The sequence below is a fragment of the Trachypithecus francoisi genome, unplaced genomic scaffold, assembly GCF_009764315.1.
Source record: "Trachypithecus francoisi isolate TF-2019V2 unplaced genomic scaffold, Tfra_2.0 Lachesis_group14, whole genome shotgun sequence".
NCBI classification, from domain to species: domain Eukaryota; kingdom Metazoa; phylum Chordata; class Mammalia; order Primates; family Cercopithecidae; genus Trachypithecus; species Trachypithecus francoisi.
The window spans coordinates 40,604,459-40,631,227 of NW_022681459.1; the positions used below are offsets into that span (position 1 = coordinate 40,604,459).

Here is a 26,769-nt window from a genome sequence, read left to right on the forward strand (position 1 = left end):
CAGTGCCTCCCAACAGAGTTGCTCCTCGTGCTGGGTCCTGTCATTATGGGGGTGCTCTGCTTGGTGGGCCCCTGGGGTTCAGGCCCCCACGTCTCACTGCTGTCTGTGGTGCTCAGGGCCCTTCTCATTGCCGCTTTGCTGCTGAGGGATTCATTTCTGAAATCCAGAGCTGGGGCCGCCTCTCTGCTCCCAAAGCCTGTAAGTGCGGCTGAAACCACCAAGCTTGAGGGGGCTGGACTCCTGCTGCCAAATGCTGAGCAGAGCCGCCTAATGCTGGGGAGGATATTGGCCGAGGGAGCGGTTTGTGGGCAGCAGCTCACAGGCAGAGGCAGTGGATGGGTCAGGATGGGATACAGCCAGGGGCGCAGCAAAAGGCAGCTGGGTACTGGCAGGGGTGCCCAAGGTGGAAGTGGTGGGTATTGAACCCCCTATGGCTGAGTATGCTGTGGTGCCCCGACCTGGCTGGCTGGAGCAGAGTTTGAGGCCGGGGCTGGAGCTGGAGATGCCAGGCCTAGAAACTGGAGAGAGCTTCTACAGGTGGGGGCTCCATGCTGCTGCACATCCGGGATCCCAGATGCGGCCTGGACTGTGCTGCAGTCTAACAGAAAGTTTCAATGTTGGAGTGAAGCCAGAGAACCTCAGGTCAGCCAGGCCGGTGGTGTCCTTGGCTGGGACTGTGCTGTCGCTGTGGGGCACCAAAAGGGCCTGGGTAGATAGAAAGAAGCTTTCACTGGAGACAGCAGGAGGCCCCAGGAGGAAAAGCTGAGAAGGGGGACTGGTATCCATGGGGGTGACCTCCAAGTCAGTTGTTGGCTGGGGAGCCAGTTTAGCAGATGTGCTGGCTGCAGGGCTGGAACTGGCTCCAGATACAGCAATCCACAGACCATGGCAGAGAGAAGCACTAGAGTCAGGGGCAATGTGGGGCTCTGTCTGGAGAACACAGGAAAATCCATGCACTTTGGGGATGGGAATTCCATCCTGCTGGTGCTGAGAGACGGGGAAGGCAAAGCCAGCTCTTGCTGCAGCTGTGGTTGAGGCCCAGGAATGTGAAGGGTCTCTGTCTTCCTCGTTCAGAGGGGACCCCCACGTGGGGTTGACTGTGAAGTGGGGAAGGGGCTGCTGAAGCAGCTGCAGGAGCAGGAGAGGCAGGGCTTGGGCTTCTCCTGGTGCAGTCCATGCTTGGGGCTGGGGAGGGGGCAGGGGTCAGCAAGGTGAATGGTGCCGAGGCCCGGGAGTGGGAAGTGGTGGCAGGAAGGGGATCGGAGGAGAACAGGGAGCCTGGTGAGCTGCGCTTCCTCCCAGACACAAAAGGCATAGAGGGGGGCCCCTGCAGCAGATGTTATCAGGGCCACTGGGCCCAGGTAGTCCTGGCACCTGTGTCTCTCCTGTTGTGCATCCATGCTGGGTGCTAGAGCTGCAGGAGGAAGATGAGCTGCCCCTGCTGTGGGCGAGGACAAAGCATGGGAATTCCAAGAGGCTCTGCATTCCCAGATGGCCTTGGCCTCACCCCGAAGTGCACTGTTGATGCACCGGGGTGCCACCTCCTTCTCCTCAGATCCCCTTCCTGCCACCTCTTCCTACGACGCTGGCACATCCACGCATCCATCTGAGAGCTGGAGCAGGCCCTCCCTCCCACCACCAGTCAATAGCCCATTTAGTAAATTTGCCTTAATGTACTCAGTTTGCAGGAGCCGTTTCCTGTTGCCATCATGACAGTATTCACACTGTCTCAGGTCCAAACGCTGCAGAGTGGAGAAGGTTGTCCACTTACAGCTGTGGATCTCAAAACTCAGAGGTTAAGCTTCTCTCCTGAGGTCACACACCCAGGAAGCTGGCTGTAAACCTCTTACCTTGGGAATGAATCTGGAGCTGCTGATGTTAAGTGTGCATGTAGTTCTCAGCCTGAGGGACGGACTCAAACAAGTGAGGACCTCTCCCACCTTTGCTACCCAGTACTGGCTGTATCTCCCCAGAAGTCTGATATCCCAGCTATCTGCTAGAATATCTCCCCAGGAGTTAATGACAGGCTGACAGCCTAAGGCCAGGAGATGAAATGGAAAAGGCTGGTAATTAGCAAGGAGGGTAACAGGTTATTACCCTTGAACACTGCAGAAAAGGGCATTGTCTCCATGCAGGAAGAGAGGAGGCTGCACACTCCTCCGAACCCATCCCGGGGCACAGACCAGACTGTGGACAGGGGAAGAGGGCCAGGCAGCCCTGGAAGGAAGAGCTGGAATTCAGCTCACTCTTTCCCCATTCCAGCCTCTCAGACGTGGGCTTGGGCTTGATCCACTTTGAAGGCTGACAGATGCCAGGAGTCTGGGGTGGTCCCGAGGCAGTGGTGGTCTGGGATCACTGTGGCCTGTGTGCAGGAACTTTATGGTGGTGAAGCTCATTATTCACTTTTTTTGGGCACTCACTATGCTCCAGGAACTGTGTGTAACCACAACAACCCTGATGATGTAAGTCCCCAAATTATTCCATTTTAGAATGGGGAAACTGAGGCACAGATTTTTTCTTTTCATATAATCTACCCTAGGTTACTCAAAGATGGCCCTTGTTCTAATGGGCCCTTGTTCTAATGAACACCTTGTCTCACAGCAGAAGCTGGAGGCTATTTTGAACCAAATGATAAAGAGACTATTTATTTCAACATGTTCCTTTTAAAGAAAAAAAATTTAAGTTCAAGGGTACATGTGCAGGTTTGTTATACAGGTAAACATGTCACGTGGGTTTGTTGTACAGATGATTTCATCATCCAGGTACTAAGCCTATTAGCCAAGTTATTTTTTCTGCTCCTCCCACCTTTCATCCTCCGGTAGGCCCAGTGTCTTGCTCCCCCTTGTGTCCATGTGTTCTCATTATTTAGCTCCCACTTGTAAGTGGAAACACGTGGTATTTGTTTTTCTTTTTTTTTTTTTTTTGAGACGGATCTTGCTCTGTCGCCCAGGCTGGAGTGCAGTGGCAGCTCTCAGCTCACTGCAAGCTCCGCCTCCCGGGTGAGCCATCTCCTGCCTCAGCCTCCTGAGTAGCTGGAATACAGGCGCCGCCACCTCATTTAGTTTTTGTATTTTTTAGTAGAGACTGGTTCACGTTAGCCAGGATGGTCCGACTCCTGTCATGATCCGCCCATCTCGGCCTCCAAATGCTGGGATTACAGGCTTGGCCCCACGCCTGGCCAGTATTGTTTTTCTGTTTTGCATCATTTTGTTAAGGATATGGCTTCCATCCATTCAGTTCCTGGAAAGGATATGATCTCATTCTTTTTGTGGCTGCATAGTATGGTGCATATTACCACATTTTCTTTACCAGTCTACCATTGATGGGCATTTAAGTTGATTCCAGCCTTGCTATTTGAATAGTGCTTGAGCATTGGCATGCTTTTTTTTTTTTTTTTTTTTGAACGGAGTCTCTCTGTCACTCAGGCTGGAGTGCAATTGTGCGATCTCAGCTCAATGGAACCTCTCTGCCTGCCAGGTTCAAGTGATTCTCCTGCCTCAGTCTCCTGAGTAGCTGAAATTACTGGTGCGTGCCACCACGCCCAGTTAATTTTTGTGTTTTTAGTAGAGAAGGGGTTTCAACATGTTGGTCAGGCTGGTCTCGAACTCCTGACCTCGTGATCCACCCGTCTCGTCCTCCCAAAGTGCTGGGATTACAGGCATGAGTCAGCATGCCAGTCGCATGTATCTTTATGACAGAATAATTTCTACTCCTTTGGGTATATACCCAGTAATGGGATTGCTGGATCGAATGGTATTTCTGTCTTGAGGTCTTTGAGGAACTGTTGCTGTCTTCCACAATGACTGAACTAATTTATACTCCCACCAGAAGTGTAGAAACATTCCCTTTTCTCTGCAACCTTGGCCATTCTGACTGATGTGAGATGGTAGCTCACTGTGGTTTGATTTCCATTTCTCTAATGATCAGGGATGTTGAGCTTTTTTTCATATGGTTGTTGGCCGCATGTATATCTTCTTTTGAGAAGTATCTGTTCATGTCATTTGCCCCCTTTTTAATGAGGTTTTTTTCCCTTGCAAATTTAAGTTCCTTACTTGAACATACTTTATGTGCCAGGTGCTTTTATAGAATTCTTATTTAATCCTCTAAAGAGCATTATTACTCCATTTTAAAGGTATATAAACTGAGGCTCAAGGAGTTTATGCAATTTTCCCCAGGGTCACACAGCCAGGAAAGGGCACTGCTGGAACTCAAACTAGGCCTCTCTGATGGCCTGCCTTATAGCCCTTATAGCCTCCAGTCCCGCCCAGAACTGGGGCATCTGAAAATCAAGGTGCTAGGAAACCCGTGAGAAGGGATTCCTCGGCTTCTCCGAACTTGAGGAACAAAAGAAACACTGCACTGGGAGTTAGCAGACCTGGGGCGCCCGACGAGACTGCACCAATCACACCCAAAGGGGGTCTTTCAGGAGATGCGGGTCCACAAAGGTCCAGGTGGTCAGGAGGCTTTTATCCCTGCGCAGCATCCATTCTAAGGGGTGCTCCAACATTTGCTTGCATTCCTCCAATAATGGGGAGCTCATTCCCTTTGGAACCAGCAAATTAGCATAAAGAACAGGGTGTCAGGGGGCAGCTGAGAGAGGCTGAGAGCCCAGTATGTGCAGTCACTGACTTGGGGTCGAATCCTTGGCTACTCACTGTATGTGTGATGTTGGGCAAGTTTCCAACCTCATGTGGATATCTGTAAAGTGAGGTGGGTGGTAACCAGCACCCCTCCCTCTTAGGGGTAAGGTGGGAGGCCTGAATGATACCCTGGAAATGGTGCCTGAGGGCCCTGCAGGGTGGCTTTAAAAATAACTCTCTGGCCGGGCACAGTGGCTCATGCTTGTAATCCCAGCACCTTGGGAATACGACGCTGGTGGATCACCTGAGGTCAGGAGTTCGAGACGAGCCTGACCAATATGGTGAAACCCTGTCTCTACTAAAAATACAAAAATTAGCCAGGCATGGTGGCACGTGCCTGTAATCCCAGCTAGTCAGGAGGCTGAGGCAGAATCACTTGAACCTGGGAGGTGGAGGTTGCAGTGAGCCAAGGTCATGCCACTGCACTCCAGCTGGTGCGACAGAGCCAGACTCTGTTTCATAAAAAATAAATATAATTCTGAGCATGTGGGCAAAGTGGGGAGAAGAGGGGGTAACTCAAAAGCCCCTCAACAACCACTAGAGCAATGGGAGCGGAGGGCAGGCTGAGCCACTCTGCCGCTCTCACAGGCACCTGGGACTCTTAGGACAAGAAGCATGAACCAGCATCTCCAGCCCTGCCTGGACCACTGACCCTCAGCCCTGGTCCCCAAAGGTGGCACTAAGTGCTCACTTCCATACTATTGCTCACATGGCATCTTCTGCCAGATGCCCCTCCCCAAATGCTCCAGCTGGTTAGCTGCAACTCAGGCTTTAAGCTTTAGCCAAGGTATCGCCTCCTCCTGGAAGCCTTCCTGGACTCCCTATCCCCTAAGCTGGGACAGGGGTGCCTCCTCCATGTCCCATTAACATCTCCTTCCCTGCACATATCACAGAAACCAAAACTGTCATTCATGCACTCAATATTTCTCGAGAGCTCCTGTGAGTCAGGCACCAGGGAGCAAGAAGACACAGTCCCTGTCCTAGCAAGCCTTACAGTCCAGGGAGATGGAAAAATATAAACAGAATCACAAAATGGGTAAGTCATTACAAAGTGAGACCAGTTCTTTGCACCTTGTGACCTCTGTGACAGACCCCAGAGCCAACACTCATGCCCCAGCCAGCCCCCAAACCCAATAGCTCCCCAAAGCCCTGGATATAAATAGCCTGTACACTGCTAAGCAGACACTTCAGGGAACAATATGCTGGCTGTGAAGAAAATGCACCCTTCAGGAGAGTTCCACAGCCTTCTGCAAGCAAAGCCTTCTTTGCTTGGATGCCCATTAGAAATACTAAGGGAGCTCTTAAAAGAAACATGGCCAGGCACGGTGGCTTGTGTCTGTCAACTCAGGATTGTGGGAGGCCGAGGCAGTAGGACAGCTTGAGGTTAGGACTTAAAGACAACCCTGGGTGGAACAGTGAGAACCTGCCTCTACAAAAAAATATGGCATGGCATGGTGGTGCATGCCCATAGTCCCAGCCACTTGAGAGGTTGAGAAGGGAGGATTCCTTAAGCCTGGGAGGTCAAGGCTGCTTATGATCATGCAACTCTGCTACAGCCTGGGCAACACCACAAGATCCCATTTCAAAAAAGAAAAAACAAAACATGCCTGTCTCCTGCGCCATCAAATAAATATAACTCTCTGTAGGGTGACTCAGGGTATTAACATTTTTAAATATCGCCTTTGCTGAGGTAGATGTATAGTAATGGCTAAAAAACATTTGTTATGTAAATACACCTCCGATGACTTATTTGTAGCCCTTTTGTATCTAGCAATTTCTACAGACCCTCTCTTTGGGCTTCAGAAGTCAGAATGGGCAGGGCTGGGGTGAGGTGTCCTAGGAAACTGAGGGTAGAACACAGCTCCCAGCTCAGGGGGAACCATTTCTGAGGCTAAGGCACCCACTGGGGGATCAGCGTATCTTCAGAGGGAAAATCACACCTCAGAACCCTAGAGACCCAAAAGAAAGCTCAAGTTCAGCAGACACCTGCCAGCGGGCCCTGGAGTGGCTGCCCCAGGGAAAACTGCCATTGCACTGTCAGCTCCCTCCAGCCCTCTCTCGGGTACAGGCAGGAGGAGGTTTCTGACTAAGCTCAGAGGTCTCAACAAAAGGTAGGTTGGACACCTCAGAGGAGTTATTAATAGGCCTAGAATCACCTCAAGACTCCACATGACCAGGGCCAATAATGAGTCCTGGGAGGGCAGGCAGAAAGAAAGCAGGGTAGAGAGAAAACACAGGGAGAGGGGGCCCTGGGACCATGTCAGATATGGAGGGAACCAGGGGAACGAGGGCAGCCCTGATGATTGTGCTCCCCACAGTCCCTGCATGCCTGTGTCCCCTGAGAGTTCAGGGTGAGGAGCTCACTCTTGCCCTTCACCTGTTCCTGCCCTCTGGCAGGCTGGCCTGCTTCCTGCCCCAGCCTCACCCACTCTCCGCACTCCTCGCCACTGATGTGGGCAAGCTGATCTCTCTGGTTTGCTCGGCTCTCACTTTCCGCCCAATAGCACCGTGTTAACTTCTTTGAATGCTTTATATTCTATGATTAAAAAAGAAAGCAACTCTCACTAACACCATTTTTCAGAGGAGAAAACTGGCACAGGGATGTTCTATGACTTCCTCATGATCACCAAGCTACAAGTGGGAGCTGGGCTTTGAATGGAGGTCTACCCAGGCTCCTAAAATTGACCGGCCTCCAAGGAAAGGACAAAACCTGTAAAAGCTCAGTGAATGGGGCGGGAGTCCTCACCAAGGCCCGACCATGCTAGTACCCTGATACCCAACTTTCAGCCTCCAGAACTGGGAGAAATACAATTCTCTTCTTGATGAGCTCCCCAGGCTACAGCTCTTTGCTGTAACAGCCTGAATTAGCTCATTAAGTGCTATTCCATCATCTGTGTCATATTCAATCATTCAGAAGGGAGTCACTAACCCCTCAGTGCTGTCTTGTGGACATTGCCCCACCAGGCTGAGATGAGGCACAGGGTCTGGTTCTAAATGAAATGGGAAGGCACTGGGAGGTGCAATGTCAGAGGAGGATGTCTGAGTTTCATTTAATCTCAACATCTACTGTTGCAGCATTAAAGATGAGGCCCAGAGCAAAAGTGCCTTTTCCTGAGTTCACACTGTGGACCCCAGGCCCACTGGAGTTGTATTCCATGCTACCTCTCACCCCTTCTTGTAGTTCTTCCATCTCTAAGTGTGTACAATATCTACAGGGAACACCACACCATGAGTTTTTTTTTAAGATTTATCTCAAACACAGCTCATGAGTTCCCTAGGAAGGAGATGCTAGCATAACCCCCATTGTGCAAGCTGGGGAGGCCCCAAAACACCAAAGGAGTTCTCTAGGGTCTCACAACTGCTAAGATAAAGGCTGTTTGACCCAGCACTGGGTCCTCAAACCTTAGACTGTGGTTATATCCTGGTGCTCTCTTTCCAGGGTGCTGAAGGGACACACTCTTGCATAATGGTGAACAGGTTAAGGAGTTGACGGGGGAGGGTGAGTGATCAGAAACCCAGAGGGGCCTTTGAGTAGGTCTTATGGAAAGGAGGAGCTTACAGGATGGAACCTACCAGATGTGACCTCACTTCCTTGCTGACAGATCCCCAACAGAACTTAGAATTCTGGTAACTAGGCACCCATATTCTAGAGACAGCCCCATTTCCAGCTCACTTGGTAGGAGACGCTGGGGAGAACAACATGTTCTCCTGCTGTGTCCCGACGTGCTGCCGACCTCCTCGTCGCAGGGGAGGCCAAAGTGAGTCTTTCTCGAGAATATAGACATTGGTTCAACCCTCACCCTCGACGCCTCTGGCCCTTTGCCAGAAGGCACCCACAGGTAACACAGAACCCAGGGAAGGCCCGTCCAGGGCAGCGCCGAGCCCCTCCCCATATGTCTGGGGGAAACAGGAGATGAGGGGCCCTCCCTGGACAGGAGCAGGTTGGTTGTCAGGTGTTTGGAGCCCGGTAAGTATCTCAGGTTCACAGCCCAGACCATGCCTGGCAGGATGGGAAGGTGAGTGTGGAGGACACACTTTGTCTACGCAGATCTCAATCCCAAGACCTCAAGCTGTCATCTGCCAGAGACCTCAACCTTCTCCGGCTGGAGGTCTATGCAAATGCTCCTAAGTGGTAAATCTTGTTGGGGAAGGGGGGGCCAAGGAGAAGTTCTAATGGGGGTATCCCATTGTAGGGTCAACCAGACAGGCCACTGACACCTCTTGGCCCGGCTCTCAGGCACTCTCTTTGCAGAGCTCCACACAGTGGATCAAGCAGGAGCTGCTGGATGGATTCCATTTCTCCAACTTCTTTAAAGGACAGGTGCACCATGCCACCAACAACAGCCAGTGCTGGTCTGGGGTGAGACGGGGCACAGAAGGGTCTCCACAGACAAGGAATCCAGAAAACCAGGGTGGGCCGAAGACTCAAACACGAACATGGGGACTCCCTAAGCTCTGTCCTAGGGATTTTCCACTTTAGTGACCCACTGTCCTCTCCCAAAGCAATCTAGCTGCTATTAGTCCCTAGTGACAACTTGGTTACAGGCAAAGTCCCTCTCACCTATCAGAGGAAGATCAGAGAAAATCCTTCTGTCTTCACTTTATGCTATGCCAGGAGTATCTCAGCATGTTGCCACAAGAATTGAGTACAATGGTAACACCAACAACATACTCATACTGTTATCATTTTAACTCCCCACCCTAAGTGTATCTCGGGCAACAGGCAGCTCCGCTGCCCTGCCAGACCTCCTTCCAGGATTTTAAATACAAAACTTCTACACAAACAAGGGTGGGGGGGCGTTGACTACAGCAACAGAAGGTGAAGCTACTCTATGCATCTGTGTTTAAAGTGTCATCTCACAGAACTCATCCCTGCAGGCCCATCAGGCAGGAGCTGTACCCTCGCATCTCACTGTAATATTCCTTAAGGAAGGCCATGCTCCACAGCGGGTCAGCCTCTCAGTGCTGGTGGAGACTGTCGTGACAAATTCCCTTTCTAGGCAGCCTTTCTGCAGGGAGCATAATCCTATGTGTGTCCTAATAGGCTGGAGCAGTTTCCCAGGGCTACCACAACATGCCACGCTGACTGAAGGGCTTAACCACAGAAATCTGGTTCCTCACAATTCTGGAGACTGGAACTCCAATGTCAAGCTGTCAGTATGGGGTGGTTTCTCTGGGCCTCTCTCCTTGCCTTGGAGATGGCTGACTTCTATCTCGGTCAGCACAGGGTCTTCTCTTCAACGTCTCTGTGCACTCACCACCTCTCCTTGTAAGAACTCCAGGCATATTAAACCAGGGGCCACCCTAATGAACTCACTTCACCTGAATTACCTCTTAGAGAACTCTGTGTCCAAACACAGTCACATTCTCAGTCTCTGGGGTTGAGAATAGAAACATTTACATTTGGGGGAGGGGACACAATTCAACCCATAAAATACACAAATTCCCTGCAGAAGACTGACACCCAGGAAAGGGGGTATCTGGGTGAAAGGATACGCAGTCATCAAGTTTCAACATCTCTGGCCAGTTGATCGTCCAAAAGGGTTCTAGCTGGTCACACAGTCACCAGCAGCCTCTGAAGGTAGCTGCTTCTCTGAACACAGCCTCCCCTGAATACTAACATAACGTTTTGCCAATCTGCTGTTCGTGTGGCAGAGAAAATCACCTTGTTTCATTTCCAGTTTCAAACATACATTTGCGTAACCTTTCGCGGCTTCAATACCTGCCTGCGTTTTCTCTTCCCCAGTTGTCTGGCAGATCCTGGGCCTTGGGATGTGCTCCCTCTCACCCTGGAGTTTCCCGGCATTTTCCCCTTGCCCAGGGCTGGGATGGCCATAGCTGTTTCTCCAGACTCACGTTCATGTTGAAAGAACAAAAACAATCCTATCCCTTTAAGTCAAAAGGTTCTTCTACTAGAGCGTCTTGTCCTGTGCCCTGTTGCTAAAATGAAGAGGGGATGAGGCCTCCCCAGGCCCTCCCCCTCCACATCAGAAGTGGAGCCTCAGGTGGCCTAGAGGGAATTTCATGCAGTCCTCCCTGTGGAAGGTGCTCCCTTCTGACCCAGGTGCTGTTCAGCAGCCATGTGAAATCCAAAAGCTCATGTCTCTTCTCTACCATGAGGGTGATTTGTGAGGATTGCAGGGATGATGCTCTTCATGCAGGCTGCTGATACACAGGGTGCCGTTGCCCCACAGCTAACAAAACACCGTGACAATGCCTTGAAAGCAAGAATCATTTATCATTCTCCATCCTCACATGCAATTTTACTTTGAAAGCCTAGAACCCTTTTCACCATGGGCACCAGGTTCTCCACATGCACAAGGCCCTGAAGGGTTGATGCTTCTTGGTGTGAGTTCCAGATCCCGATCTTCTGGTGGTTCACGATGTTATCACTGACTCCCATGTCCCTCCTTTTCCCCCTAGTATGAAAATGAGATCTGCAGGATGCCAATTTTCCAGCCCAGTACAAGGGAGAAGCTGTTGGATTCCCTGGTTCCAGCCTTGCTAACTAAACCCATCTCCTCCTATGCCACCTGCCTGGGCCCCTCCTGGGACTTTATCACCGTGCCACACTTTTTAGAACTACTGGTTAGAAGGTGAGTGCCCATCCCCTCCAAGGCACGGAGGTGCCTCTGTCCCCTACTGGCTGTGCCTTAAAGATGCAGCTCTCAGAGATTCGGTTCGCTCCTCTGGAACAAGGAGTAGTGAGAAGATGAACCTCACAGAGTTCTTGTGGGGACTGAATGATCTAAGACACGGCAAAAAAAGGGGTCCCTAGAGCCTAAAACTCTGGATATCTGCTGGGGGTGCTGTGATTCATGTTTATTACTTTTCTCTTCCCCCTCACTGAAGCAGCTCTCAGCATTCTGTCTCAATGGCCCATATCCCTCGATGTTTCGAAAACCACATAGATAGCAAGTCTACGATGGAATTGGTAAAGGATGTCTGAGATTCTTTCTGGCTGGTCTCTCTCCTTGACACAGACAGAAGAAGGGACCCTTGGTGCTAAAAAGGGAGCCACAGGCCCACTCAGACATCAGGAGAGGCTCAATGGGGTTCACCAACAGTTGGGGTTCACTCATTCAACACATACATACAAAACACCTCATTTTTGCATTGCTCTTCTTGTGACTTGGCATAATTTCATAAACAAAGCAGATGGCAATCCCTCAGTATCGACTCTACTCAGAGTCAGGCACTCACAGAAGACAGAATAAACAGGTCATATCTACAGAATGCTAGAGGTGAAACCCTCATGGCCTCCTCTACATATGGTGGCATCCTCCCAGATTCTGACTAGAATGACGGAGCCCAGCAACAAGTATAAACTGGGTGGATTTAGAATTCTGAAAGGCCTTTTCACCCACAAAACATGGGGGAAAAGATGTGGACGCTGGCTGGGGAGACACTAAAGGAGCCCTGGGGCTCATACTTCTTATAATTCCCACAAGAAGTCTGACATCTGGGGACTTCCCATGCAAGAGGCATACAGTGAGTTCTGTAAATGGAGACTTAGGTTCCCTGCAAAGGAGAGGGGAGGCTGGGGTCACAGCTGGCCACTGAGAGACCCACTCTAGCACCGTGGCTTCCCAGCTCTCCCTGTCCTCCTCCACCCAACATCTGCCCCTACCCTCCTAACCCCAGGACCAGGGGGGCCAGAGCTGGAGCTTTCATGAGCCACCTGCTCACAAATCTCCCTGGAGCTGCAGTCTTGAGTGCCCAGGTGCACAGTGCTGTGCTCCAAGGCCTTTGGGAAGAGAATGCCAGTGGGATACCAGGGAGCACAAGGGTCTGTACAGCCACGGTGCATGGCCAGGTCTGCCCCTTCCAGGACAGCATTGATGGCTTGGGGTAGGGTGGGGCTGTCCTCTACACAGGCTGCAACAGGTCAGGGACCCAGAACCACGCAAGTGTGCCCTGGAGGGTTGTGTGGGAGAAGGCCAGGCCTCTGACTCAGCTGTCTACTCCATCACCAGCACCATCACCTCCATTTTGTTCACCTGGCCCCTTGAAAACACTTCAGTTTGCTATCAGCCCCCGCAACTGTCCTCTTTCCGGATAAAGCTGGCCTTCAGGAACTTCGCCTGGCCTGGACTGGGCATGGAGGACCATCAGGAACTTGTGCTAGGCCAGCTGGTGCTTCCACAGCCCAACGAGGTCAAGCCAGATGGTGAGGTGGCTTGTAGTCTGGAAGACTTTCTGGGGGTGGTGGTTTGGGGCTACAATTCCCTTACATTCCATCCGGTCATTTCTGTGCTTGGAAAGCCCAGTGAAAAGTGACTGGTGTGGTGACCTTTTCTCCTTTTCCAGATCCTGCTCCACCTCCTGGGCAAAACCCATTAACAATGCTGGCCCTGGAGCCAGCACCACCACTGCTGGCGGACCTGAGGCCTGCTCTGGAGCCAGAGTCACATGCAAGCCTGGATGCACCAGGATATCTACATTCAGCACCAGGATATCTACATTCAGCACCAGGGCCAGCACCAAAAGAAAGGCCCCCTCTAGGAACAGTGCTGGAGATACAGTCAGCCCCAGAGTCCCCCTGTCCCGGGACTGGGAAGAACCAACCCCGTGAGGAGATGCCTGACATCACAACCTTCCCTCCCAGGCTGCTGACAGAACAGCTGACCCTCATGGATGCGGTGAGCAGCTGGGCTTTACAGGCTGTGCCTCTGGCACCAGCTGTCTCAGACCAGCCTCTCCCCGAGGGGCGGCCAATGGCCTGGGTCCAATTTCAGCCCCACTTCTTACCAAACATGGGATCTGGATAAGTTTCCTCACACACAGCCTTCCCTGTCTGCATGTGCACAGCAGAGATGGGACACTGCCCATGCCAGCTGCATAGAGTGACTGTGCAGACTGAATGACACGGGATGGACAGAAAGCAGGACAGGGCAGGTGCTCACTGACGGGCAAGGAGGGCCATGGGTCACTCACCCAACTGCTCAGGAGCCTCACTACCCTCAGCGCTTATTAGGTACCTGATGCATACTAGATTCTATGGTAGACACCCAAACGGAGCCCATAGTTGCAGCTGCCACAAGGAAAGTGCACCGGTATGGAGAGAAGGAGAAGAGGGCTGACTGTGATGGGAGGAAGACAAGCTCTCAGGACGGACAGGCCTGAGCCACCCTCTAGTCCTTTGAGTGCGGATGGCCTGGGAGAAAATGTCACTCTCTCTTCCCACTCTCATTGGGTTCTGGGCCATGATGCATTCAGGGGCCTTGGTGGGCAGAAAATCAAACCCAGGGACTCCCATGTCTGGAGCCCATTGTAAAGCTTTCTGAGCTCCAGCTCGGTTCCTGCCAGAGACCATGGATGACTGTGAGCTCAGTCCCTGCCTGGGACTGTGGGTGACCCTGAGCTGGGGTGTGCTGTGTCCGTGACACTCTCATTCTCCCCCAAAGGATCTGTTCAAGAAGGTGGAGCTCTACGAATGCTTGGGCTCCATCTAGGGCCAACGAGCTAAGAAGGGGAATGAGAACGTGGCACCCACTATTTGTGTCACCATCGCACACTTCAACAGGCTCAAGAACTGTGTCACCACCTCCTGCCTCGGGGACCACAGCATGAGGGCCCAGGACAGGGCCAGGGTGGTGGAACACTGGATCAAGGTGGCCAGGGTAAGCCATGGTTGGGCCTGAGGCTTCCCTCTTTGAAGAAGGGGAACTGGCTCTTCTCCTCCATCAGCTTTCAGGATTGGCTTCTGTATCTCTAGCCTGAGCCCTGCACGTCCCCTAGAAGGTTGCTGTCAGAGGTTCACTGACCTTGACTCCCATGGCCCAGTGGTGGCTGCTCATTTCCAACCTGGGTTCTTCCTTGGGTTGAACTAAAATCCTCCTAGATGAGTGACATTCACTCGGCCACAGGTGTGCCCTCCTAAGGGTTCCCGGGCCTCTGCTTCGTCCAGGAGGGGAGATCTCAGCAGAGGGAGCTGAGGCTGAAGTGGGCCGGGCTCCACCCATGGACCTCACAGCTCACTCTTCCCTCTTCTGGAGTGCCTAAGCCTCAACAACTTCTCCATGGTGCACGCCATCGTCTCCGCACTGTGCAGCAAACCAATATATCGGCTACACAAGACATGGGCAGCGGTGTCCAGGTGAGGAGGACTCCCTCCACAGGAACACCAGGGTTGACCTAGGGACCTGTATGTCTCCCCACGTGCCCTCAATGACTCCAAAAGTTTCTTGGAGTCCAGGGACACAAGGCAGGGATGGACTGGTGGGTGTGGTCACTAATCTGCCTTGGACTTCTAGGCAGGGATTTCCAACTCAGGACTACGGTTTTTTAACCATCAGGAACAGACTAGAGCCAACTGGAGACTTTCAGGTGTTTGTATCCAGCAGTGGAACTGTGTCCAAATAAAAGCTAACTGTAAACATGCAGTGGCTCATGTGAAGTGGAGATGGGGCCCAGGCGAGGAGCATGAAAACTGTTCCTCTGGAGCCCTTGTGATCAGAGGACCCCACTGGAAACTCTCACCCAGGAAGTTGGGATTCTCTGGATTTTCAAACAAAAGGGATTGGATTGGAACTCACAAATCTCCCCGGTGTTTCCCAAATCTGCCCTTCTTTCTTTCCTCTGTCCATAGCAAAAGCACAAAATATCTAAAAGAACTCTGCAAAAAAGACACTGCAGTGAAGGGGGACCTGCTGATCAAGGTACAGTGGAGTCTGGGAGATGCGGGACAAGCGTTTAAGGGTCAGAGAAAAGAGTGAGTTTGGAAGGGCATTGGAGCCAGTGTGCAGTAGTTATTTTGTTTTGTTTTGACTTGCCTACTAAAAGTGGACTTGAAAAATTCCCTCCATGCCTACCTTGGGCCAACAGGAAGAGAGGTGTGTGGGTGCATGGGCACATGGGGGCACGGGGGCAGGAGGCCCTGGAAATGGGATGTGGCAATGGCTGCTGGGCTGCGGAGCGGGGGTGATGAGCTACAGCATTAGCAGGGCTCTGGCTCCCATGCTGGTCCATGCTGCTGGCATGGAGCTTCCTCCAGGCTGGGGGGTAGTCATGGTAGGTGGGACTTTCTTCCTATCTCAAACTGGCTAGCAATTCCTCAGGAAGCCAGGCCTCTGCTGCTGCTTCTGTCTGCAGCACACCTCCATGGGCAAGGGGCCTCTGTCCACACTGCGGGAGAGGGGGAACGACAAAAGAGGAAGCTCATGTGCCAGGGAGTCCAGTGGACCGCCCAGCTATGGGTACCAATGGGCATGCTTGGGACAGACATACATGTTTCCTGGGACTCCCCGCTCTGCCCTTTGCAGACACCCGAAAACGTTCATGTCACAGGATTCTCACCAGTGAGCAGTGACACATGTTCATGACAAGCATCTGGGGGATTCATGCATTCCTAGGGGATCCTCTCTGACCAGATCTCAGAATCTTCCATGCAAACGAGAAGGCAACATGTCACCCCACCCAGGATTCTGGAAAACTCTGCCATGTCAGTCAGAGATGGGGACACAGGAGGCCACATCCTGAGTAGAGGAAGAGAGAGTTCTGTGCATGGAAGTCCCCTGAGGGATCAATGGCAAGGCAAAATCTTTGGCATGGCTCAAATGCAGTTTGTGTGTCACAGACTCCAGCGGGGCTCGGATAGGCAGGTGCCACTTAACCAGGTCTCCTAAAACGCCCTGTCCCTTTCCCATCATGACTGTGCCTGGTTGGAGACCGAGACACTCAAGAGACTCCAGAGAACACGACCCTGATGGGTGGTGGTGCTGGGACATGGGAGGAATGCAGCCGAGACAGAGCCTCCAGGATGGGGAGGAGGCGCCCTCTCTTTTGGGGCCCTGGGGAGTCACTGCCCACTCTGGGCCTCTGTTTGCTCTTCTGGAAAATGAAGGGATGCTAAGCCTGTAGTGCATCCCTCACACGATGGAAATGAGGTTCAAGAAAAGAAAGCAATTTGAGGGTGCTCGTGCCTGGTTCTTCCTCAGAGGGATGAGGGTGAGAACAATGGCAACAGCTACAGCAAACAGTACTCAGGAGGCCCTATGAGGTAGTTGTGGTTTTCATCACTCTTTACAGAAGAGAAAACAGTCTCAGGCAGGCCCGGCTGCCTGACTGGGTGACACGCAGGAGTGTGGAGCTGGACCAGTGGTATGAGCACCGTGCCAGGTGACTCAGGCCAGTCCCTGGGGATCCAAGTTCGGGATGGCTGGGGTGTAACTTGGGGAGGGGAGGAGAGCCTCACTGCCTCCATCACTGACACCTCACAGGCGGGAATCTTTAAGGTCGCTACCCAGGAGAGGAATCCCCAGAGAGCCCAGATGAGACTGTGGAGGCAAAAGAAGGTGAGAGAGCCTTATTCATGGAGGGGCCACAGGGAATCACAGGACAGGGCTCCCTTCCCCGCCAGCTGGAGGCCTCCATATCAAGACAGTGGGGGCTTCCACCCAGCCCTGTCCTCCTGTGGACACTGGGCCTGGAAAACCTCCATTTGAGAGACCAGAGCAAGGGTCTGGGAAAGCTGGACTCAGAGTGGATGTGGGGAAGGGTAAGGCTGGAACCACAAGTCCTTGTGAATTGTTAAAATCCCACCATAGAGTGGGATTTTAATAACTAGGAGTGCTTGCTAGACCTGGAGGTCACCTGGGATAGAGGAGGCAGAGAACTGGGAAAGGCAGCTGAGGGTCTTTGGCTGCTCCATCCGGGAGACCTAGGGAGGGGGGTTCTGGGAGACAGGGGCTGATGGGATTTCATGGGACAGGACAGTGGGCAGCCATCTGATGGCCAATACTCATCACCACCTTCCCAACCCTCCTTGGCACAGGGTGTGGTCCCCTTCCTGGGGGATTTTCTGACTGTGTTACAGAGGTTGGATTCGGCCATCCCGGACGATCTGGATGTGAGTGAGCTTGGGGTAGGTTGGTTGGGAACCAGGATCCTGAGGCTTGGGAGGAGAGGGGCCTGGACCGAGCCCTTAGATCTCAGCCCTTGGCAAACCTGCTCTCCTGAAGAGCCTCACAGCTGCTCCTGCAGGTGGGGGTGTCAGGCCCATCTCATCACCTCTGCATGATGGAGACTCCATGGCAGCCACCAGTCTCTATCCCTGAGTGGTGAAGCTGCAGAGCTGCCTGACTGGAAAGCTGCTGAGGTGCAGGCTGAACTGGACTCAGCGACTCCCCAGGGTAGTCCAGTTGAGCCTCTCCAAGGGCAAGCAGTTCCAGGGTCACTAAGCGCTTTCTTTCTGTAACAGACCTCAGTTTCCCTGTCATCAGACAGGGTTGGGGCCGAGTGTCCCTGAGCCTCAGCTCCCATGCTCCCTGCTCTAGAGCATGGAGTCTGAGGCAAATCCAAATCCTGTCATGTGCACATCTCCTGATCCTGGCGGCCCTGGCAGTAGTACAGCATGGGAAGGGGTTGGGTGGGGCTTGTTGTGGGCCAGGGACCTTTCTGATGGACTCTGTTTGCCTTCCAGGGCAACACCAACAAGAGGAAAAAGGTGAGCAGCTGGGACACTCACGTTGGAGGAGGGTGGGGATGTGGACCTCATAGTCCACCCTGGGCAGGATACTCCCTGGCTCCGTCCTCTACATCTCAGAAAGTTACTGGGAGGGGGGGACACACACAGCAGGAAGAGATCTATCCTCATGTAGAAAATGGGAAAAGCACTGGATCAAAGACCAATTCCTGCAGGAGGGGATGTTTACATCCAACTCAGAACAGGCTGGGGACTACACAGGGCCCCTTCAGAAAACTGCCCTAGGGACCAGCCCCTTCTCCCTGCCAAAACATCTTCCCCCCAGGCCCTGTCAGCATCCTGCCCTCTGTCTCTAGGAGGTCCGAGTTCTGCAGGAAATGCAGCTGCTCTAAGGGGCTGCCATGAATTACAGGCTTCAGCCTCTGGAGAAACTTGTCACCTATTTACCAAGAATGGAGAAGCTTAGTGACAAGGAGAGGTGAGGGCCTAGTGGATGGGCAGAGGGTGGGAGAAGGCTCTCCATTTTATTTTAACAAGGTTTGGCTCTGTCGCCCAGGCTGCACTGCAGTGTCACCATCTCTGCTCACTGCAACGTCTGCCTCCTGGGCTCAAACCCTTCCTCAGCCTCCCAAGCAGCTGGAACTACCGCTGTACACCATATCCCAGGACATGGTACAGCAGGTACAGACACCATGTCCTGCTGTTCTGCTGTTGTTCTGGTACAGATGGGGTTTCACGATGTTATCCAGGCTGGTCTCAAACTCCTGGCCTCAAACAATCCACCCCACTCAGCCTCCCAAAGTACTGACATTACAGGTGTCAGCTACCCCACCTGGCCTAGAGGAGACTCTCCTGTGGCCAGTTGCAGAGAACCTATGGCCATGACTCCATGGCCAGCATCAAGCCCTGTTGCATGGGGACCGCTGGGGACCCAGGATTCCAGCTGGGCAGGCACTGAGAGGGGACCTGATGTGTGGCTTATGGTGGCCTCACAGCTACCTCTCTCTCCTGCAGCTACAAGCTGTCCTGTCAGCTGGATCCTGAATCCCAGTAGGCCGGCAACATCCTGCAGTGGCTGGGACCCCACCGGGATGCTGGCCAGAACACCGGCTCTGCACCATCCTTCACCCAGACCGTGACACCAGGGAACCACATCTAGGTGGCTGGCAGCTCAGCTGCATCTGGCCCCTGCTCCTCAACACCAGCTGCTCCTGCTGGCCAGGATCAGGCCATGGGTCTTTTGCGAGTCACGGGGGAGACCATTTTATGTTTATTTTCTTTAGTGTATAAGTAAGGGTTTTTTTCTTAGCTTTCATTAAAATAAAATTTTAAAGCACTATTCCAAATGTTCTATAGCTGTTGGCATGAGAAAAGTAACTCCAGTGCCGTAACTGTATACCAGTCTTTAGGATTCATAGTCTAGTATGTCAAATTGAGGCTATGGCTGAACAAGTCATAGAACAGTGTTCACATTACACATGCCAACCATTTCATGTTTTCCCTCTTTATTCAAATTGATTATTGTTAATTCTGTTTAAGGAAAACAAAAACAAAAAAAAACCCTTAAAAACCATAGTATGTCACCCAATCTACCACACTTCTACTGACCAGCTACTCTCAGACTTAAATTCTAGTTAAATTTAAGTTCCACTGGGTTACTCTACTTTCTTAAGGTTTGAATATTTAATGAATCACTGAAATATTTACTGAAGGGCTGGAGATGGGAGGTATTTAAGCAATCGGTAGGGCTGGCCTTTTCCAGAAGTCCTGGGCAGCAGAGAGCTGGCCATCAGTCTCCACGAAATACAGATAAACTTTTACCACTATGGATCTTCCCAGACTTTCTGACACTTCTCTCCTAAGTGAACATCAAGGAAAGAGAGAATCGTTTGAACCCAGTATCAAAATGATGTCCTGGAGCTTAATTTGAACACAACCCCCATTGTGCCATATCAGACAAAAACAAGACAAAGAAGTCAACATTTCAGGATCTGCAATATCATACCTCTAAATCAACACCAAATAAACACCTAAACCCAATCCTGGAGCTGCAAAGCTCCTATAAGAAAACTGGAAGTCTGTATCTCAGCAAAACTTGTATCTCTGTACGTAGTTTACAAAAAAGAAAGAAAACAAAAGCAAAAATTATCTATGGCAAGAAACCTTTAGACCATGCAATCGATTTGGCAATACTTTTTCTTATTTTTTGTTCTTTTTGGATGGGACACAAAAATCACTGCTAACAAATGTGAATACAAACACATGAGACTATACATCATTTTAGAGCTACCACATAAGGAAGAGGAACAATGAACTATTAAAAAGAAGGCATCCTACAGATTGAAAGAAAGTCCAGCAGAATCACATCTGTGAAAGCGGTTGTTAATCTAACATGTACGAGAAACAAACACTACTCTAACTGGGAAAATGAACAAAACCAAATACCCAAGCTAAAACTGGGCCAAGAACCTGGACAGGCACATCTGAAGAGAAAACAGGAAATTCACTGACAGGTCAAAGAGAAGTTGCTCAACTTCACTAATCCTCATACAAATGTCTAAGTACAAACCACACTCAGATACCTCTCACTTTAATTACAATGAAACTTACCAAAAAAAAAAAAAAAAAAAAAACCAACCCATACGTTCACAGGCAGTGGCCAACGTAGAAATGCAGAAAAAGACACTTTTATACTCTTTTTTTGCTGGGAATGTACATTATTATACACACAAAACGAAGCAGCTGAAGGTGCCTTAAAAACATTTGACATTACAACTACCCATTCACCTAGCAATCCCACCGCCGGTTATACACAGAAAGCACATGGCATCTGTTTTGTTGAAGAGATATCGGCCTTCCTATGGCGACTGAAGCACTATTCATAATAGCGAAGGTATCCAATCAACCTACCTGTTCATGCACAGATGAAGGGATAAAGAAACTGCAGTACACAATGGAATCGTCTTCGGCCATAGAAATTCATGAAACCATGTCATCTGCAGCAACGTGCAGAAACCTGGAGGACACGACCTTCAGTGAAACGAGTCAGGCAGAGAAAGGCAAACATGGCATGATTTCATGCATGTGAAAATGAGATCAGCTTTCTCTCTAAATGACTTTATCTCCTAGATATAGAAAGCTCCACAATGGTGAAGGGAGGCTGTGGGATGGGGAGTCCCAGCAGGAACTGGGAAATGGATACAACGTTACACTTAGATGACAGGAATAAATTCAGCTGTTCTACTCCACAGCTGGGTATCTAGACTTGACAGTATCCTACCGTATTTTCCAAAAAAGGCTGAAAAGAAGGACTCTGAATATCACAACCACAGAGAACTAATAAATAATAACTACACAAGGTAACAGAGACAGTTAATGCCTTGCTTTCATCATTACACAAGGTATATATGCATAGATCAAAATGTCCCACTCTACTCTTTAATTGTATACTTTTACTACAGGACAAATTGTTTGTAAGGACACAGAAAGAAACAATGCTGAAGTTCATGTGAGACCAGGAAATGCCCTGTATTTCCAAAGCGATTCTGAGAAATCCAAATTACATTGGATGTATCACACTCTGATTTGAAATTTCACTCAAACTCTAGGGACCTGCTTCCACATGGATGAGTGGAAGAGAACAGAGAACTGGCGTAATAAACCCACACACCTCATACCACCTGATTCTGGAAGAAATATACAATGATAAGTAATGGGAAAAGAACTCCCCATATCTTCTGCATATGGCGAGCCTCTACTTCTCACCATGTACCAAAGTTCACTCAGATGAATGAAGGATGTAAATGGAAGCCCTCCAAGTACAAAAAGCCTACCAGAGACCCTAGGAAATACCCTTCAACATCAGCTTTGACAAAGCATTTATATGCCTAAGACCCCACATGACCCTGCAACAAAAGCAATAATCGACTTGTGGGACCTAATACACTAAAGAGCCACCACACAACACAAGAAATTACCAACAGAGTAGACAGACGACATACAGGATGAGAGAAAATGTTCCCAAACTATGCACCTGACCAAGGTTCTAATGACCAGAATCTACCTTAAAGACCTCACACAAATCAATTAGCGAAACTCCCCAAATAATTAACAGGCAGTGGATATAACCAACAATTGAAATTATGCTGAACCTAATTATCAGAGAAATATCAATCAAAAGCACAATGAGATATATCGCATGCTGGTCAAAATGGCGATTACACAGTTAAGAAAATAAAAACGACACTGGCGAGGCAGCAGAGAAGGGGGACACTGGTCCACTTTTGGTGAAAATGCACAGTAGTTCAGACACCACGGAAAGGACTTCAGAGATTGCTCAAAGAACTTAAACCACAACTACCATCTGACACAGCAAGCCCACCACTGGGGTATACACAAAGGAAAATAAATCCTTCTGTCCAAAACATACACGCACACAAATGGTCTTGGCGGCACTATTAACAATGGTAAATACATGAAATCAAACCAGGCACCCATGAACAGTGGATCAGAAAAGGAAAATTTGGTACATATATACCATGAAAAACTAGGCAGCCATAAAAAAAAAAAAAAAAGAAATCACGTCCTTGGCAGCAACATGAAAGGAGCTGGAGGCCATTATCTAAAGACAAATAAGGAAAAAGCAGAACACCAAGTGCCACATGTTCTCACTTCAAAGGTGGAGCTAACATTGAATACACCCTACCGTAAAAGTGAAAACAACAGACACTCATGACTGATGACTATCAGATGAAAAAGGAAGAAAGGACGAGGTATGGGCTAAAGATCTACCCAATGGGTACAACCACTCCCTGCGTGATAAAGTCTCTGGGACCCAGTCTCAGTGTCATGCAGTATACCAAGGCAGTAACTAATCTGCCTTTGTACCCTTTAGTCTATAATAAATGTAGAAATTAGTTAAAAAATACAAACTTAAAAGCTAAAACAATGAATGAAAAACACAAATTTTTATAATTATTGAAACAATCATTTATTGGCATAAACTAAGAAAGTGAATAGTATGAGTAAACCAAATAAACCCCAATTTACATATAGTGAACACATTTTTCAAAAGAACACCAAAGAGACACAATGGGCAAAACACAGCCTGTTCAATAAATGCTTCTGAGTAGACTGAATATTCACAAACAAAACACTGAACTAGGACTCTTGTGTCATGCAACACAAAAATCAATGCAAAATACGTTAAAGGCCTAAAAATTCTGAAACCACAAAACTCCTACAAGAAAACATAAGGTGCACATGTATTTTCAAAAAGAAATCCATGCACATAGGCTGCTAAAGGTATTTTTTAAAAATTAAAACAAAGGAAGCACTCTTAAGAAAACACCCATAGGCCGGGCGCGGTGGCTCAAGCCTGTAATCCCAGCACTTTGGGAGGCCGAGACGGGTGGATCACGAGGTCAGGAGATCAAGACTATCCTGGCTAACACCATGAAACCCCGTCTCTACTAAAAAATACAAAAAACTAGCTGGGCGAGGTGGCGGGCGCCTGTAGTCCCAGCTACTCGGGAGGCTGAGGCAGGAGAATGGCGTAAACCCGGGAGGCGGAGCTTGCAGTGAGCTGAGATCCGGCCACTGCACTCCAGCCTGGGCAATAGAGCGAGACTCTGTCTCAAAAAAAAAAAAAAAGAAAAGAAAACACCCATAGACAATGTAATGGATTGGCATTTTCACTAAAAAGCTGAGCGCCCGCTTCCACAGAACAGTGGAACAGATTAGAAGACCCAGATATAAACCTGCACACCTGAAATCATCATACTTGAAAAAAATCAACAAAAATAAGCAATGGAGAAAGGACTCCCTACCACTAAGTGGTGTTGGGATCAGTGGCTACCTAGATGCAAAAGAAATAACACTGGGCCCATGTCTCACTATGTACAGAAAGCAACTCATATTGAATCAAAGATTGAAATGCAATATCCTGGGCTGGGCGCAGTGGCTCATGCCTTGAATCCAAGCACTCTGGAAGGCCAAAGCGAGCAGATGACTTGAGGTCGGGAAGTTCGAGACCAGCCTGGCCGACATGGTGAAACCTTGTCTCTACTAAAAAAGCAAAACTTAGCCGCGTATGGTGGCACGTGCTTGTACTCCCAGCTACTCGGGAGACTGACACACAAGAATCACTTGAACCCCGAAGGTGGAGGGTGCAGTGAGCTAAGACTGCTCCATTGCATACCAGCCTGTATGACACAGCGAGACTCAGTCTGTAAATAAATACATAAACACATAAAAATCCAAGACCTGAAACTATAAAGAAATCCTGCACGAGAATCTAGCAAATACCCTTCTCGACAGAGGCTTTGGCAAAGCATTTATATGTCAAGTCCCCAAAAGTAATGGCAACAAAAGCAATTACTGATAACTGGGACCTAACACACAAAAGAGCTGCAGCACAAGAAACAACCACAGAGTCAACACACAGTCTATAGAATGAGGGAACATATTCCCCAACTATGCATCTGAAAAACGTCTAATATCCAGGATTTATCGTAAAGACTTTAAACAAATAAAACCAGAAAAAAAAACCCAACTTATAAATGGGCAAGGGACATGAACACACACTTAAAAGAAGGTGTACCAGTAACCAATGAGAATGAAAACATGCTGGATCTCACTAATTATCAGACAAATGCAAATCAAAAACATACTGAGATACCATCTCACACTGGTCAGAATGGCAATTATGACACACGGTCCACAACAACAGAGGCTGGTGGGGAAGATGAACAAAGAAATGCAGGTCCACTGTAGGGGGAAATGCAAACTAGTTCAGACCCCCTGGAGAGCAGTGTGGACATTTCTCAAAGGAATTAAGAGAGAACTACCACCCAGCGCTGGAATTCCACTCCTAAGGATCTACCCAAAGGAAAATCCTTCCATCCAAAACACACGTGCACTCGCATGTTCACGGAAGCACTACTCACAGTGGTAAAGACATAGAATCAGCCTTGGTGCCCATCAGCAGTGGATCAGAGAAAGGAAATGTGGTACATACACACTACGGAACACTACACAGCCATAAAAAACAAATCCACGCCCTTACCAGAAACCTGGACAGAGCCGTACGCCATTATGCCAAAAGGCAAGAACAGAAAACCACAATTTTCAAAACAGCTACAAAGGTCAGTTGTGAATATTCTCTTCACAGAGAAATCATAAGGCTGGAGCTCACAGAGATGCCAGACACTGTGACTTCATGATGATGCTACGTTTACACAGATCCAATTGTCCCTTCCACCCGCTGGTTACACACACAGACTATACGGCAATGAAACAGCTGTCCCATTTTGGTAACATTCATTCTCGCCAGAGAGAGATGCTTTCTGAGTGTGGTTTTGATTGACTTCTCGTGAGGATCAGTAATGTTGATTCAGAATCTTTAACCTGTGCATCCATCTCAGGTCTTCAGGTCCATTGCCCAGTCTTACATGTCAAATTGAAACAAGCTCACAATAACTCGGCAAACATCACTAACCACAAGCAAAATGTAAATCAAAACCACACTTAGACACCATCTCATTCTAACTGGAATGAGTATTGAAATAAAGAGAAAAAAAAATCGAAAGAAAGGGAAATGCTGGTGTATTTCCAGAGAGAGAGAGACACTCTTCCACAGTTCATGAGAAGGTAAACTAGCACACACGCTACACAAACCACTTGGGGGAGGTTCCTCCAAACCTTAAAAGACTCCAGCTACCATTTCAAACATCAATTCTACTACTAGGAATACACTCAAAGCCATTGAAATCAGGACACCAAAGATAGATCTACCCACCCATGTGGATTCCAGCACTGTTCCCAAGAGCCAGTGTAAGCATCAACCTACCTGCTTATCCACAGACGAAGGGAGAAAGAAGCTGCTCCACATGTACACCCTGGGATACTCTTCAGACAGAAAACCACAGTGAAATCATACCGTGGGGAACCACAGGGTTGCACCTGGAGAACATGATGGTAAATTAAATGAACAAGAGGGGAAAGAAACAAACCGTGAGTCATCTCGCACATGCAGAATCTGAGAAACTCTATCTCAAAGACCTGGCGAGCACAATATTGGTTTGCAGAGATTGGGGGAAAAGAGGGGTAATGGGCAGGGATTGTAAATGGGAAAATGAGAGGAAGAAACGTCTGTTGTTCTATTCCAGTGCAGGGTGACCAGGGTTAACAGTAAAGGCACATCACTTTCAAACAGCTTGACAGGAGAATACTGAAGGTTCTCACCATAAAGGAATAAACAATGGGAAAGGTAACAGAAACACTAAGGATATCGATTTCATCATTCCACAATGTATGCATGGACCGTAATGCCCCACCCTACCCTCTCATTGTATTGTTCCTTTACTATGCAACACATTTGTTGAAAGAAATAGAAATAGGTGATGCTAATATTCATGTGGGACCATGAAGCGCCCTGAGTTTCATCCTCCACAATCCTGAGACATCCAGACTACATCGGACACATCACACTTCCTGATTTCAAATTTCATGGAAAAGCTAGGGACCTGCTTCCACACAGAGCAGTGGAACACAAGGGAGGACCAAGAAGTAAAACCACACACTGAAAACTATCTGATCTAACATAGGATCCACCAAAGTAAGCAAAGGCAAAAGGACACTCTATTCAATCAACAGTGCTGAAATAAGCAGCTAGCCATGTACAGAAGAATAACACTATGCTCC

At 49.4% G+C, this 26,769-nt stretch overlaps 1 long non-coding RNA gene and 1 pseudogene across 2 annotated transcripts in view; one reads left to right on the forward strand and one right to left on the reverse strand.

Annotated features, from left to right (window-relative positions):
* Positions 1 to 12,312: 12,312 nt before the first annotated feature.
* LOC117095995 lies at positions 12,313 to 19,354 on the forward strand (annotated as a pseudogene).
* The window catches only part of LOC117096005, a 33,409-nt gene continuing 21,833 nt past the window's right edge, over positions 15,194 to 26,769 (reverse strand). The window contains exons 4-5 of one of the 2 annotated variants that reach the window (XR_004442304.1): positions 25,916 to 26,028; positions 15,194 to 15,767 (exon numbers count right to left, since the gene is read on the reverse strand). This is a non-coding gene — a long non-coding RNA (uncharacterized LOC117096005). Of the gene's footprint in view, positions 15,768 to 16,455; positions 16,473 to 25,915; positions 26,029 to 26,769 lie in introns of those variants that run through there. The other variant, XR_004442303.1, reaches the window with a different exon arrangement.